This window comes from Protopterus annectens, chromosome 10.part0 (assembly GCF_019279795.1).
Source record: "Protopterus annectens isolate FY-2018-M chromosome 10.part0, PAN1.0, whole genome shotgun sequence".
Lineage (NCBI taxonomy): Eukaryota > Metazoa > Chordata > Ceratodontiformes > Protopteridae > Protopterus > Protopterus annectens.
This window is the reverse complement of record NC_056744.1, coordinates 686597391-686615156: the sequence shown is the minus strand read 5'-3', so window position 1 is coordinate 686615156 and position 17766 is coordinate 686597391.

The window sequence follows — 17766 nt, the reverse complement described above, 5'->3', positions numbered from 1 at the left end:
GTTACAGATGTCATGGTGCCACTATATGTGTCTACTATCTGCTGCCATAATATTTGGCCACCCAATTCCCTTGCATGCTCACATCCATACCATAGCTAGAGGTAACAACACATTCTACTCCATTTGGCAATTGGTAGGTTGATTGATGTACCTTGAGGGTGTGCCAGATTTGAGGATGGTGCCTGAGGGCTGCCTATTTCAGATGCACATAGTACACTCCTATACATGGTTGAGCACAGGTAGTGTCATGTTTGGCATCCCTTTTACTGTCTGTGCGAGTCAAAGAGAGGTGTCATTCCCTGGGTCCCTACTATGTCAGTGCATATGCTATGCATTGCCTCTCTGCCAAGGCCAGGGCATACTGGGCATGCCTTCTTCTGCCTACTGGGGCAGGCTCAAGTTGTTCCTCCTCTGAGTCACTCTGTGCCTGTACAGGCCTTGTTATTGGTGGGGGGCTGTGTGGCCCTGCCCCATGCTGTTCCTGCTGCAGCTGTTTCCACAGGATCATATTGTGTAGCATAGCACATACCATAACAATTTGGGTACATGTAGCTGGTGTATACTGCAAGGCTCCACCGGATGTGTCCAGACACTGGAACCATGACCTGAGCATCCCTAACACATGTTCTATTATATGTTTGGCCTGTATGTGTGCCTCATTATGGCGTTGTTGTTCAGGTGTGTGTGCATTTCTGATGGGTGTCATCAGCCATGGCTCCAGTGGGTACTCAGCATCCCCCACTACTTGACCATAGGGGATGTCCACATTGGCAAATCTGTGGTACAGCTGTGTCAGATGTAATATATGTGAATCGTCATAGCTTCCAGGGTAGCCAGCACACACATTCATTATAATGCCCTGGGCATCACATACAGCCTGGCAGTTGATAGAGGGGATGCCCTTGTGGTTGATGTAAGCCTTACTCTGCTCACCAGGTGGTGCTTTGATGCATATGTGCATGCAGTCTATAGCACCCACTACCCCAGGGTATTCTGTTATTTGGTGGAAGAGACGCATATTGCTGGTCAGCACCTCATGTGTGTTGAGGAAATATATGTGCTCATTGGCATGTGCTGCCATGGCATCCAGGAACTAGTGGAATACTCTGGATACTGATGCCTGTGAGATCCCCATGATATCCCCAGTTCTGCTTTGGGAGGTACCTGTGGCTAGTATACCTAGGCCTACACATACCTTGGTATCCACTGGGATGTGTTCCCCTCGGGCAGTTTGGTGTGTTGGGTGTGGCCGGCACAGCTCAACAATTTGCTATAGGAGGTCTCTGTCCACCCTATAGCACTCCACTATCTCCAGCTCATGTAGCCCCTGGTAGGTTACCCTGGGTCTGTACACTCTTCTCCGTCTCCTCACTGTGGGTGGTTTGGCAGCATTAACATCCTCACCACCCTCAGCCTCTTGCACATGTTGTTCTATGTTGCCTGCTGCAGCCCTTCTCATTTTGCAGGTTTGTTTGTTAAAATTTCCCCACTTGTATACACCGGTGGTGTAGAGTGTGGAAAAACCAGAGGGGAAGGTGTTTGCTTAGTTTATAGTAATGTTCTGGGCTGGGCTGGTCTGCTGTCTGTGCAATTGGCTGATTCTGATACATTTCACCTGTCAGCTAAGCTAGTTCTCCTTGATTACCTTCCTACTGCTGTTTTCTCTTCCCATTGCCTCCCCATTTAAGCCCGTGTGTGCGCCTCGCAAATGGAGTGCTCAAATGTGCACAGAGCTGCTATTTTCTAGTTTAACTTCCTTTTTCTTCCTGTAAAACCCAGTGCACAGCACGCACACCTGCTTACGCTTTGTAAAGAGTGCTAGACAGGTTTGGACACATGCCTAGCTTAGCTGTGCTAAGCTAGGAGCAATCCCGAGCCACAGGGCTCCCATCCACTTACAGTATGCCTGACACCCCCCCATGATGTTACCTGTATCCTAGTCTTGCACCGAGCTATTTATACTCTTACACTCTTGGGACCTGCCTCAAACCCTTGGGAAATCTGGGATTCACTATCCTTTCCCTCATTTGTAAAGGATTGCCTGCTAATGCATAGTTACATGTCCCACACTGAGCCTCCCCCCTTAGCAACCATTACTCACTAGCCAGGTTGTCTTATGCCTGCCATTGACTTGCATGCAGAATACTGATTTTAGTTAGAATGCTTATTTTAGGTTTATTTTATTATTTTCCCCCGATCCCGTTTGCACGCCGCTACCCTATGCGTAAACAGGCAAGATCAGCGAAAAAAAAAAAAAACTTTTTTTTTTTTATTTTTTACACAGTTTGCAATGCCAATGGCCTTCTACTTGGCCATTGGAATGCTTCATCTATGATATGCAGCCTTTATTCGGAGCTGTCATAGTTCCGTTTTGTAGTTTTCAGAAATGTACTCGATTACTAACCAAGTACATTTCTGCACACTGCACTCATTCTGCACTAACAGCTGACGGCTTCCTGGATCACATATTACCCTCATTTGCATGGTTTTCACCTGCAAATGAGGGTAATTTGCATACAGGAGCTCAGTCCATGCAGGATTAGTCTAAGAACTCATGAGGATGTCCCTGGAGCTCGTTCCTGAATCGCATGTCAGCCATATTGCCGAAAATAGTTCTTAGACTAATCCTGCATGCTATAAACGGCTTCGTAAATCCAAGAGATAGTATCACTTGCAAAACTGGTGACTAGGCGTATATGTGTATCCCATTTTGCCTTTGTTTTGTATTGTAATAAAGATGACCTATCTTTAGAATGAGCAAAATTTTTAGCTCATTATATATCAGCCCTATTATAACCTCTTGCTTAGAATCTAGCTGCCAATTCCTCATTATGTTTATTCAGCTCTTCTGCAGATGAACAGATTCTTTTTATGCGCAAAAATTGAGATCACGGGATATTTCTAATTATATGTGGTGGATGACAACTGTTGACATCCAACAGAATTATAATGCAACTCTTTACGAAAAAGTGAAGTTGTAAGTGTACCATCAATATTTTTAACAACTTTAACATCCAAAAAAGAAATCCATTGAATATCATAAGACACAGTAAACTGTAACCCCCATTTGTTGTCATTCAAATACTGTAATAACACTTGTAAGTACACAATATCTGATTTCCATACCATCCAACAGTTATCAAGGTAACATCACCAGATGTCTATTTCATCTAAATAAATATTGTGACAAACATCATAAATTATTTGCTCTTCTAAATAACCTATAAAAAGGTCAGCATAAATGGGGGCAAAGGATGCCCCCATGGCTGTACCCTTTAAGTGAAGATTACAATCAGCATTGAAATAAAAAACATTTTTAGTCAAGATATGGTCAGTCAAACAAAGTAAGAAGGTGTTAAATTCAGGGCTGTATAGGCATAACTTATTCAGCTAAAATTCTATAGCAATAAGCCCACCCAATGTGGGATATTCATGTATAGTGACTTAATATCCAAAGTGCACATATACTATGATGTTTGCAATTGCATTTCCTGTATAATATTAAGAAATTCAGCAGTATATTTTATCATAGATCTTACACCAACCAACAAAGGCTTTAAATATTGGGTTTGAAAAGTAGAAAGAGGCTCAGTCAAGGAGCCGTGACCTGAAACTATGGCTCTACCTGGAGGACATGTTGGATTCTTGTGAATTTTAGGCAACATATAGAAATATTGAGGGAAGGATCAGATACTGTCAAATGATACTATGTATTTTTGTGATAATCAGTGGTGGCTGGTGACTTCAAATTAAAGGAGGGCTGCAGGAGACAGGTGAATGGGTGGGGCCAATGGGAGGGGGTGTGGCCAATGTGAAAGGGGTGGGGCTATGCTCAAAACCACAACAACTGGAACTTTAATTAAATACGCTGCCCTGGGTGCCAAACAGTCATTAAGAGAGTCCAATCAAGACAAAATGAAGTGTAGAAGAAAAAAATATTTCAATGCATTGGCTACATGACAACTTACTTAATATCCAGATGGAAACAGGTTGTGAGGCATGAAAAAATAAATACATTACTGGAATGCCAGTCAAAATCAAGTATAAAAAACAAGCAGCACTCAACTCAAACCACTACTCCTTGCACTGCAGTTCTCATTATAATTTATATTCAGCTTTATAAAATTACCAAGTAACATGCTGAAAGTAGCAATCTCTGTGATACCCCCACTTGTAAAAATGTTTCTTATCCAAAAAAAAACTGCTGCCTGACACAACTATCTACTTGTTTCATGGGGGGAAGACATGATCAAAGTAAAAAATGAACAGCAAACAAGAAACAAGCTCAAGATAAATTGCTTAAAGAATTCCTGCACAAGTTATGGACCACACATGATAGATTGGCATTCTGTTTATTTTATGGGTAAGCCTGCAAGTCTCCAACAAAAGATGACTGCAAGTCTCCAATAACTATAATGAGCTTCTGAAAATACTGTAATCCTGTCCTTTTATTACAAATACTGTCATATGCATTTCAGTACCCAAGGCTTATACATTATCTAGTTATGTAAATATTCTCTGCAAGGCAACAATGAAAAAGCTTTCAATGCTGGTAATTCTTTAACAGTATGCTTATTAAAGCTTACTTGCATCTTACAATCTCCGACAAGCTTACCTGATGCTCATTAAATCATTGCTACTTAAACAGAGCAACAGGGCACTGTGACAGCATGCATTTCCTGAATAATAAGAAGCATAAATCAACAGTATAAAAATCTGACAGAAAACCAGAACATTCTGCAAAATCAAGGACAGATGAAAAGCCATGGCCATACTTGTGGTCTACCTTGGATGGGGGAATACTCTGCACACTTACACTGCATAACTGCTCCTTGCCTTCCTTGGACACATCCAGAGCCACTACAATGGGGAGTGGGGTGCAACAAGTATGTCATAATTTGAAATGTCTCTGGCTGACAGTGATGGCTCTGACACTCATACCTCTCAACTTCAGAGCAAGAAATCTAGACAAAGCCATAGATAGAACTAGAAGTGGGACACAGGCCCAAAAATAAGGACAATTTTTAAATATTGCTCTTATTAACTTAGATAATAGAACAGTAGTAGATCTTGCATTAGTACAAATTTTCTGAAGGGTATAAAATCTGAAGCTCAAATGTCTGCCATTATTTTCTAACTTCAATCTTTAATGACTTGCCACTAATTTACCAGAAAACCACGATTTTATGAAAAACAGACCAAACATGTGATGCAAAAATATAAAGCTGCCACATAATACAGCTGGGAACCTGTCAAAAAAGGGACACCTTTTTAATATTAACACTGTTAACTTGAGCAGCTAACAAAATAAGAGCATCTACATGCAATTCTGAAATAAAAGTAATTTATAACTCTTATCATTACAGTTATATACAATTGTAAACCCTCCACATTTTCTTCCAAAATTGACATTTTGAGGAGGGATTATTAGGGGAGAGCAACATTTTGAGCCAAACTTGGGGACAATTGAGAGGTTTGGATATTCCTAATTCTGCAAAGCGATTTGCACGTACCTCTTAACCTCTTAATGCAGGAAATCTGGACAAGGCCAAATATATTGGGGGAACATACAAACACTACTAAGAATTGCTCTTGTATAAACTTAAGACAGTTGATAGAATAAGGTCTTACATTAGCATGCATTTTTCTGAAGGTTATGACGTCTGAAACTCAATGTCTGTCATTTAGTGACTTCATTCCTAAATGATTTGCTAGAAAACCACAAATTTTATGATGAACAAACCAAAAATAAGAAGCAAATATCTATTCATTCTGCAAAAATATGGACAACTGAGAGGTATAGTTCAACTGAGGCTGTCTGAGTTTGCAACCCCCCCCCTCCTCACAAAATCATGGTCGAATGGAGCCTCCCCCCTGCAGCCATTCCAACGTCCCATTCCTTGGTTATTTTGCCCCATTTACCATAAACACTGTAATGTGCATACTGCTTTACTTCTGCGATGATTTAGATTTCATTTGAAAGTTTTATTTTGCATTTTACACACAAACCCTAATAGATATCTGTTAAAGCAATGCAGTCTCACAATGAAAATAGACTTAGCATTAAAACTTCTCTGCCCTTGAAACTCACATGCATTGAAACAGCATTGAAACCCACATTCAAAGAACAAACATAATTCACATGCATTGAAACAGCATTGAAACCCACATTCAAAGAAAATACATTTTGCCAGTGGCAGATAAAGATTAACTCTGGGCTGTTTTTAAAATCATAGGCCCCTTGAACATGAAACATACACATGCTCTTTGATACACCTTCCTGACTGTATTACATTATATTCCTAGTACAATAGAGTACAGTTGTTAGAGGGCATTTTAAATTTATTGTTTTGAACATTTTTCCAGTAAACAATGAAACAAAATGCATGCACCATGACAAAACCGCCCAATTCAGAACATTTCCATCATAAAACGTCTACTCAACCTTATATAGTCCACCAGTATCAGTAAATATGCACGATCTCTGAAGTAGTAAAATCCACATTAAAGAAATCTGTAACTAATAAAGAGGTTGCTGCTAGCAAACAACTTTATATGTCATTGTTTCATCTACAAATAAAGTGCCTGTTGCCCTTGAAGAATAAATTGCCTATGTTGCATGCATTAAAAAAATGATAAGCTAGTAATACCGCAATAGGGAATGGATAGCAAACTGATAACAGGTTCATAGTTACTAGGTATCTTTGTCAAAAAGGACTGCAGCATCCACCCCCTTTACATCAGCAGCAATGCATCTACCTACTGTGGGAGTAGAACCCACAGCCTTCTGCATCAAAAGCAAGTACACTACCTGTTGTGCTATTACCAATGCAAGCAGACTTAGCATAAGCAGCACTAAACTTTTGTTCCCCTGCAGCTCTCAGCTCCTTGTAAAATCTACTCGACACTCAGCTGTATCTCTGAACTTTGCAGCACAAGATATCTGGAAAAAGCCAACATTTATTCGGGGGGGGGGGCAAAGGGCCAAAAACCAAGGACACATTTTAAACATTGCTTGCATAATGTTGGAAAGTTGCTAGAATAAAATGCTGTGTTACCACCATACATTTCATTGCCACGTCTTGAACCCAGGGGACCCTGTGCAAAACAGTTAGAGAAACATACCACTATGCCAAATCAGCTGAAACAGAGGAAGACAAACTTAAATGGCTACTATTTAGTGAATTCAGTTCTCATCATAGCTGTCATCCTCACCTGAAAAAAAACAATAATGTGGGAATACAGCTGCCAAACATTCAGTGAATTCAGTTCTGACCACAGCTCTCAACCTTAGCACAAAATACCTGGACGAGGCAAATTTCAAATATCCATGTTATAAACTTAGACAATTGCTAGAATAAAAGGTTTTGTTTTACCATGTACTTTCTGAAGGATATGAAGTCTGAAATTCAAATGCCTGTTATTTTTAAACATTTGTTAACCAGGAAACTAGTCTGACTTGGAACAAAACAAAGCCAAATTTCAGCAGAGCGAAACACTCCAGTCCAGACACATCTTTGTAAGGGATGAGAGGACATGCAGACTGCACACAAAAGGCACCCCAGCCAAGAATCAAACCATAGAACCTGTAGATGTCAGGCAACAATGCTACCAGTGCACCAATGCACTACAAACCTTTGCAAGGAAATATGAAGATACAGAAACCACAGATTTTATGATGAACAGAACAAATATGAGGCAAAAATCTGCAATTTTTTACAAATAGTGGTGGGTAGGGAATTCAGGTCCTTGCCACCTGCATCCAAGGTACAGGGCTCAATCCTGAGTATTTCTACTCACCACTATGTGTTAACAAGGGCATTTCACACACGTATACACACATACACAAACTCTAAGGTAACATGCTACTAGCAAAAGTAGGAATTCTTTGACCTTTTTGCATTCGCTGAAGGTGTTACTGATGAGATGACAAGAACCCTAATTTCTTCACTTTCAAAGGACATCTTGCCTTGTAGCATCTTAGGTTTTTGTTACAGTGCAACGGTGTGCCAGTTGGCAGCTTGAGCAAGCAACAGGCAGATGTGCTGTGGGACCTTTGAACCACAGTCAAAGGCCCACGAACCAAATTGGGACACTTCTAGAACACTCCGAATGTATTCTAATTTAAGAAATCACTATAAAAAGTCTGGTTCATGGAGTGTGTGTGTGTGTGTGTGTGTGTGTGTGTGTGTGTGTGTGTGTGTGTGTGTGTGTGTGTGTGTATGTGTGGTAAGATTGCTGTAGGTTATATCAGGAAACATCCCAGGTTCAGATTCTAAGGTCACCTCCTTGTTCAAGAAACAACACCCCAAAACTCTAGGGATTGAAAAGGCTTGACCTGGCAACTGCTGCTCTTATGAATGTCCTAATAGCAGCCATGTGATTGGCCATTTTATAAAATTACATTATATCCAAGTCCACAGCAATGTAAGGAAAATTAAGATAAAAGGACATATGTGGAGACATTAATCTCCTGAGGTGTTGCACAGGTAACCTGTTGACCTTTCAAACCACAACATGTGCTTTATAGCTAAGATGCCAACACCCACAGTGACAAAAAAGGTGTGTATTCCCTGACAGTCACAAACTTATTTGGGAGCAAGGTTACTACACAAGCAAAGAAGACCTCAGGATATGTAAGGTCTAAAGGTGTCAGGCCAGTGGGTAGTAGAAGACTCACAGTATGCAGTTACAACAATGGCTTTTAAGTCCATTTATCAATCACAACATCTGTCACAAAGAAAGTTTAATACCTTCCAACAAATTTAACCACTTGCAGAATGCATAAAAAGACAAGGGAGGCCATGTAAGAAGGCCATGTAAGAGCAGCTTTTGTAAACTGCAGAGGTCCCATGAGATGCAGTCAAACCTGCTGTGGTTTCTGACATCCTTCATGTTCTGTTTGTAGTTATTATATCACTGTGCCTAAGTTTATGTCGGGTTTGCAGTTCTCATCACGGAAGTAAAACGAGAAGGAAAGTATATGAATTCATGTGATGGATTTGCCATTTCCTTTTTCACTGCTACCTTCTGAGCTGTTTTGCATTAGCCATATTGAATGAGTATGAAAACAAGTCACTCCAAATTAAGGTCAGAGCATCAATGTTCAGCAGATCTCATGGTTACATTCCCATTGGGCAACCTGTTGGCTGAGAGGTCAGCCTTGGTAACATTATAATACACTGCTGATGTTGGCAATGCAATCAGTGTGTACAAAAACAGTTGTGTCTTGTTATAATGTGGAATTTACCAAAATAAACATACTTTGGAAGACAGTGTACACATTATTCCTATGAAAATACAGTTGCAAAGCAAGCAAATATCTAAAGAAGGCTCATCAGTGTTTCTTAATTTATACATATTTTGAGCTGCCATGTTGCAAAAGAAACAAGATTCATACCAGCAACATAAAGTCAGTATTCAGAATTTGCACTATCATAATGTCAGACAGTACAGAGGCTTAAGGCTAAGATCTGTTAACAATTTCAGTCCTATAGTCTTGCATTTTATTGTCTTAACTTGTAAACTGTGTGACTGAGAGCAAGTCATTTAACCAGACAGTGCTCTTGGGTTACCTTTGAAAAGAGAAGCTAGTGACAAGTGGACATACATGATTAGAAAATTAATAAAATATACCTTGCAACATACAATAGTCAACATTACACTACATGGTTTCCCACATATAACTTCTTAATACTTGTTTCAGTCAGCTATAGAAAGCCCAGTAAGGCAGTGCTCTAAGTTTATTAAAAAATAGTAAAGCAATTCTTCTAATGACTGCTTTCTAAAAGAAAATAACCATTCAATTCCTAACCAGTTAAACTCCTCCCATTTTCTTATTATGTGCAGCCACTGGCTTAGACACCCCAGCACCTTTAAAACAAAGTAACTTAAATAGCCATTGTATGCATCTGGTATTTTGTGGGATAAGAGCTTTACTTACCATGGGTTTAACCAGAAATTCGCATTTTGTACTCAAACCTCATAATGTGGCTCCCAACATCCACCTATTTAAAAAAAAATTTGTTTGACCTTCAAAATATTGCCCCTATATGCTTCAGAAAGGAGTAAGCTATTTTTATCTGTTTCTGCTTATAATCACAAAAATATTTTAAGAGGTATGTTCCTATCATCTAAGCATAATTTGTACAGTTCTATGCAAGTAGTGGTATGCTGTACTTGATTAACAACACAACTCATTTATTTCAGTTTATAATTATTCATATGATGCATCTAAGTGATCTATCATCTAACTGACAATATACATACCACCAAGAGAAAGAAGAAAAGCGAACAAAATAGGCCGCCAACGCCAAGCAATAAAAAAATCCAGCACTTAGTCAAATAAATTCTCAAGGCTCAAGTCCACAACCTAAACTGGCTGCAACTGTTTGCTTCTTGCTCTTTTCCCATCACATAAAGCCCGGGAAGAGAGTGAGAACCAATCAGCAGCCATTTAGCCCATCCACGTCATGTACGTGCCTGCGGACGTGGCAGTCCGAACCCCTTCCAATTCTATGCGATTTGGAACCGCATAGACTGCTGGACATCACCCTGATGCCTTAACTGGCTCTCCGGACTGCAGCTCCAAGTAGAAAGAAAAAAAAAACGTATTTTTTTAAATCCGCCTCAAACAGTGCGCATGCTCGTCAGTCGGCGTAAAGCAAGCAGCCGGCTGACAGAGATGAAAGACAGACAGTAAAAATAAAAAAAACAAAAAAGTACTTTTTTTCTTTTTTCCTTTTCTTGCTGAGGGGGCTGCAGTCCGGCAGTCCGATAGCACGAGCCGCCCCTGGTGATAATACATTCACCCAAAGCAAGAGATACAAATGAATCTATATCCTTCTTAAAGTGTAATGTGGGGTCCAAAACCATTTTTTGATAAAATTGTACATCCATCAACTGGTTATGGGTTTATTGCACATAGAGAGCCCAATCCCATATTACCACTGCACTCCCTTTATCAGCATTATCAATAACCACCTTATTATTATTTTGCAAAGACTATAATGCATGATATTGCTCAGGGGTTAGATTTCCCTTGAAATCCACATTAAACCTAAAATTAAAATGCAACTCTTTTAATACATTTTGTTGGAAAAAATGACACATTTATTCATGGGAGGAGAAAAGGCAGAATTTTTGAAGGTGAACTGGAAATCACCTTGTACATTGTTGTTATCAAAATATAACTACAAATTAAATTTTATACAAAAAGAAATTACATCATTAACCAAAACATCTTCAATCACCAAATAAATGAGAACAAAATCCAAGTCCCTTGTTGAGTACCTCTAAGTCTGCTGCAGTGAGAGTGGCTGTAGAAATATTGTGTACTATCGGATTTGCATTTATTTGGGAAACAACAGCTGAATCAATGCATCCAACGTGTTTGCTTCTCTTAGAATGTTTGCGTCTAGCCCTTCTGTAAAATGTAAAGGGTTTTTTTTCTTAGCAGCTGGAGAATCATTCACCACATCAGTGTCTGTATCAATGGCAGAGGCAGACTCCTCTACTGAAGGCTCAGTTGTCACTGCTGGGTGTTTAAGTATTGATCTGGTCTATCTTTGGTCCTTCATCTGGCCTTGTACATCCTTGTCACTTAAAAACATAACAGATTTACAATGTATAAATGGCTTGCCACCAAGATAATCACTGGCATCCCTCTTAAACTTTTTAATCTTATGAGCTTACAATTCTTGCTCATATGTTGCAAGCCCAGAAGCTAACAACCCAAACTCTTCCTCATAATTAGAATGTGCCTGAAAGAACTTAATTTCCTCTCCTTACAACTATATGTGACACCCAACATAATTTTAGAAAACTGTCTCTCGTAAAAGGCAATTAAAACTTAAACAAACATCATAGAAGCTGCCTATTGAGCCTTAAACCATTCCTTTGTTAAAGTGTCATCTGTGCAGTGGTGCAGTGGTAGCATTGTTGCCTCACAGCAAGAGGTTCAATTCTCGGCTGGCATGCCTTCTGTGAGGAGTCTGCATGTCCTCTCTGCATTCGTGTGGGTTTTCTCTATGTACTCTGGTTTCCTCCCACATTACAAAGACATGCATCTGGAACATTTCTCCCTGGGCCTCCACTGAAACCTGGCTTCCTTCAAAGTTGGACTTTCCTGGTAAGCAAATTTTAAAGAAATGAAATATCTTATACCATAGGCTGTATACATACCTGTAAACAACATAAGTCTCCATGAGTTTTAAATGCCAAACACTAGCTCACAATTTTTTCATAGCAGCTGTTAATTTCTCAAAAGCCTTAATAGAAATAAGAGTTTGTGACGAGACTGTACCTGATTGATCAGCCATTGTATTTGTTCCAAGGTTTTCAAAAATATGAGTATCATCATTATTGGAAACAAGCCCATAGAGAAAAGTTTTTAAATCCATATTCTTTTTTTTTTTCAAAACAGGTTTATTGTTTTAACATATAAGAGAAATATCATAACAATTTTATACAAGTAATTAAAAATAGGTATTATTATAATATTCAACAAAACAACTAAAGTATTTACAAAGACATCCACTACAATTAGATCAATTAATTAAACTAAAATACCGTGCTATTGAAATTAGAATTTTTTTAACAAATTTTGTAAATTATCCCTTACAATATAATATGATGTTTTTCTAGTTGTTCTCATTCTAATTGTGCTTATTTCCATATGGCACATTATATTCATAACATTTTAAATTCATTGAACGAAGGAGGTGTATCTGAAATCCAATTTCTAGTTATTATTTTCCTGGCCACTGCTAGGATAGACCATAACAAGGGAAGCTTAATCTTTTTAACACATTGAGGTACAGGTGTGTTGAATAATATAAGAGACTTAGAAATAATGAAATTATCTGTAAAAAGAGCCTGCAAAAATTCATTAATTGACTTCCAGTATTCTTTCAACTTCATACAGTCATAAAACATATGAGCCCAGTCAGCATTAATTTCTACATTACATCTCTTACATAGATTATCTTTATTATTTATTTTATTCATCATCAAAGGTGTATAAAAAGATCTATGTAAAAATGTCTATGTATAAAGTCTCCAGACAATGGAAGATGTAGTTCTATAAGCAGATTCCAATATATATTGTTTATCTTGTTGAGTTGGTGGGTTCCCATTAATAGAGGTGAAATAATTCCAGTATGAATCTACACTGTAAAAAGTTTCTTGTCTGATAATTTTATGTATATATGAAAGTTTACCTTTATCAGAAACTTTATGCTGTAAATTTAATATCAAGTAATCAATCAGTTTTGGAATAGATTCTTTAACTGTTATAGACATTAGATCTATTCTATCAATGAGATGTTGTCTAAAGATCTGAACCTCTAACCAGCAAGTTTCTCTTAGATCAAATTCTTGTTTTAAGAAATCTAGATTTTAACTTTATTATCAGATATCAGCTGATACCAGTACTTTAGATCATTATCTATAGCTAAATGAGCTCCTTCAGAAGTAGATGACATAAGCATACCCTGAGTATACATTATAGGGAATACAATAAAATTCCATTCCCTATACTTAGGGTGCATGAATATAAAGTTACGATAACTAATAATAATATTTAATGGGTAACAAACCATATGTTTAGGTGTAATAGGTGAAGTACAAAATTCCTTTAGCAACCACAACATGGAGTTATTTACAATCATATTTTTATGTGTTAAGGAGATTTTCATGAAGTGCATACTAATTAGTTCCCAATAATCTTTCCATTTTGTGATATATGACTGATCTATTAATAAAGTAATAACTTTTATAATAGATGAGATAATATATAAATTAAAGTCTGGAAAAGAAATAGCCCCTTGAGACCAGCTATTAGTATGTTTCTTTAATGCAATCCTAGGTCTATTAGGTGCCCATAAGAAATTTAACATTAGTGTATTCAGTTTCTTGATAATTATTTTTGTAGGTGAAAGTATTATTGATTGTATTAAGTATAAAATCTTGGGGAATATTATCATTTTAATAATTGTAAGTCTCTCCTCCATAGTAAAAAACATATTATTCCAGGTATTAAAAAGATTTTGTATATTAAGAAAACAGGTATTATAGTTATTATATATAATAGATTTAATATCTTTAGATAGTATTATGCCTAAATAAGTTATCCGACCTGAATTGGGTACATATTTAGTAAAATCACTAATGAGAATATTTTTTCGTGTATATATACGTAGTATTTTAGTTATTTCTTCATTGAATATTAAACCAGAAATACTTTTAAAATTCATCATTTTATCAAATAAAGACTGCATAGAAGAATTAGATCCTGCTGATGTAATTAGAACATCATCTGCAAAAAGTTGAATTTTTGATGTTGTATTTTTGTCTATTTCAAAACCCTCTATGTCAGTACTGTTTCTAATCAAATTAGCCCAAGGCTCCATTACTAAAGTGAATAATAGTGGAGAAAGTGGACATCCTTGCTTTGTACCTTTAAGAATGGGTATTTTTTGTGAAACATATGTTCCTACCTTAATATAAGCCAGTGTTCCTTTGTATAAATGCTCAATTCAATTTACAAATGCATCAGAGAAGTTTGTGCATTTCAGTAAGGTAAACAGATAGTCCCAACTTACTGAATCAAATGCTGAACCTATATCAAGACTAATAAGTGTTAAATCTTTCTTTTTCCTATTTGCAAAATCAATTAATGTTAAAGTTCTTCTTATATTATCAAAAGTATTTCTATTTACAATGAAGCCCGTCTGATCTATATCTATAATGCCGGGGATGATTGTCTTCAATTTTCTATCAGCAAAAATACTCATAAACATTTTATAATCAACATTAAGTAATGAGATGGGTCGATATGAAGAACATCTAGTTGGATCTTTATTAGGTTTTAAAATTGGTGAAATAAATGTATATTGCCAAGATGGGGGGGTTATTAACTCAGTTTGGGCCAAAATAAAAACCTTATGTATTAATGAATATGTAGTTTTAGAAAGGATTTTATATATCTCTGGTATAATACCATCATTACCCGGTGCTTTGTTTGATTTAAGCTTATTTATTTGTGTAATAACTTCTGTATATGAAATACTCTTGTCCAATAGTTTAATCTGTTGTTTATTAAGCTTTTTATTCATGTTTGTGGTTATAAACGCCTTTATTTTATCTTTAGGTTCCATGTTAATGTTGTTATGGTTAATCTTGTGAAAGTGATTTCTAAATTCATCCAGTATTTCTGGTATACTAGAAACATTCTTCTTTTCCTTAGAGAAAAGATTTCTTTGATATGGTTTTGTTTATTCAATCTTTTTGTTTTATTTTTAAGTCTATGTAAGTATTTGGGGCTTATTGAATAAGACAAAAACTTGTATTTCTCTAAAGTTATTTTAACTTTATGAGTTAAAATTTCTTTGTATTTCTCATTTAGTTTGTTTATTTCTTCAATAACTTTCTTGTCCATAATATTTTCTTTATTATTATGTTTATAAGAGTCTAATTTACTTTGAATATCTAACAATTCCTTATCCCAAGATTTCCTTTTATTATTATACCATCTGATACTTTGTCCATATAGATATGATTTTAAGGCATCCCAAACATAGACAATGGAGACTTCAGGAGTATTATTTATGTCTAGAAAATGTTGTACTTCTGAAAGTATATATTCTTTATAGTCTTTTAGCTGAGTTAAGTATGCTGGTATCCTTTTGATCTGAACATTATGAGTATTTTTTATTATGAATTCAAAAACAATTGAGTTATGATCAGATATAGGACATGAAATGATTTTGGAATTAATTAAATCTGTTACCATCTGGTTAGAAATAAAGACCCTATCTATTTTTGAATAATTTTTGTATCTGTTAGAAAAAAAGGTGTATGGTAATGATTTTGAATCTATCTGATTATTAATATCATTCAAATGATAAGAATTAGCAAAATCATTTAAATGTTTTGCATTAGATGTAATTCTTCTTTTCCTTATAGTGGTAGTATCACTTTCATGTAGTATACAATTAAAATCACCAGCTAAAATAATATCCCCTATAGAGAATGATATGATCTTATCAATATGATGTTTCACTGTATTAATACCAATTCCAGGTATCCAATATACATTAATTAAAGTGTAAGTCTTCCCATTAATTTGTATTGTAACCATACAAAACATTCCTTTGTCATCCTGAAAAGACTTAATGGTTTTAGGAATGGGCATACTTTTATTCCATAAAATAGCCACTCCTCTTTCTTTCTGAGTATGCTCTGAACTAACCAATACTGTATATTTATTAGTGGCTAGTTTATCAATATCTTTTTTCAAGAGATGGGTTTCTTGTAGGAAGACTAGATTGGCCTTGTGTAAATTAATGTATCTTATTAGGCTTGCCCTTTTACACGAATTATTCAATCCATTAATGTTTAAAGAAATTCCTTTTAAAGATGTCATTTGGCATTTTTAAAACTCAAGAATCTTATGATCGAAATAACAAATAACAAGATAAATAATGTTACATCTCCTCTTTTAGGTGTACCTTTAAATATAGCTGTATTTATTAAATCTCTTATGGGATTTTGTATAGGATTCAATTTTGTTTGTAGTGACAATGAGTATACAAAATATATTGTGGATGTCAAAACTATATACATATAACAATGAACAAGTGAAAATAATGTAAGGATTAAACCTTGCATCCAGCCTGGAGTTGAAAACTCCAACTTAGAGTAGTATTTACTACTCAAGTTAAACCCCTACCCTAAGCAGCAGTACCTCAGCTACCACCTTATCAATTTAATACTAGTTATATTTAACTGAGGTTAACAGTTTTCAATTCAATTATCTATCAAGACAAAACTACACATTTGGTAAAACAGCATCATATAAACTAAAATAACCTTTTTTTTTTTTTTTTTTTTTAAACTGTTCATACTACTATATAGATCTATGTAATATATAACACTTGTATTCAAATAGCATTCAAATAATCTTGATGTTAGAAATCAAGAGGAGAGAAAATTAGGTTCTAACATTCATTTAAATCAAAAACTTTGGCTAATATGATTCAGACATTACATATATTAAGATGCATCTATTTTCTGTCATGTGAATACTATTAACAGCTTCCAAAAAAAAATCTTGAATTGTTTGTATATGAGCATTTACTTAAACTCATTATTGTCAATAGAGTAAAATATTGTATTCATAAAAATTATTATAAATCATATTGCATAGTTATGCAAATTCTCAGAAACACTTGCATTATTAAAAAAAAAGCCATCACACACATACACACATACACACACACATACATACACACACACATACACACACACACACACACACACACACACACACACACACACACACACACACATATATATATATATATATATGATCTCACTGAGTTATGTCCTTGTTGAGCACTATCCTACTTGCTGTCCCTAGAATAAATCTGTCTGCTTTATAGAAAATAATGCACAGCAAACACATTTTAGTAACCAGCTTTTACAATCATGCTAACCTACTGCTTTAAAATATATCACATGACATTTCTTCCAGAATAGAATTATAAAATTGTTTATGCTTGTCAATCAGATGAATTAAATGAATTATAATAAAGTATATGTTTGGAACAGAAGTTTTTAACACAGATTATTATGCTGCTGTTAAGTAGATTTTCAAAACATTTAAATAAATGTTTCATTTTCTATGCCTTCTAAAATAAGACATTTACTTACTACAAGAAACTACATCATTTAAACTCATTATAACTGACATTTTATGAATAG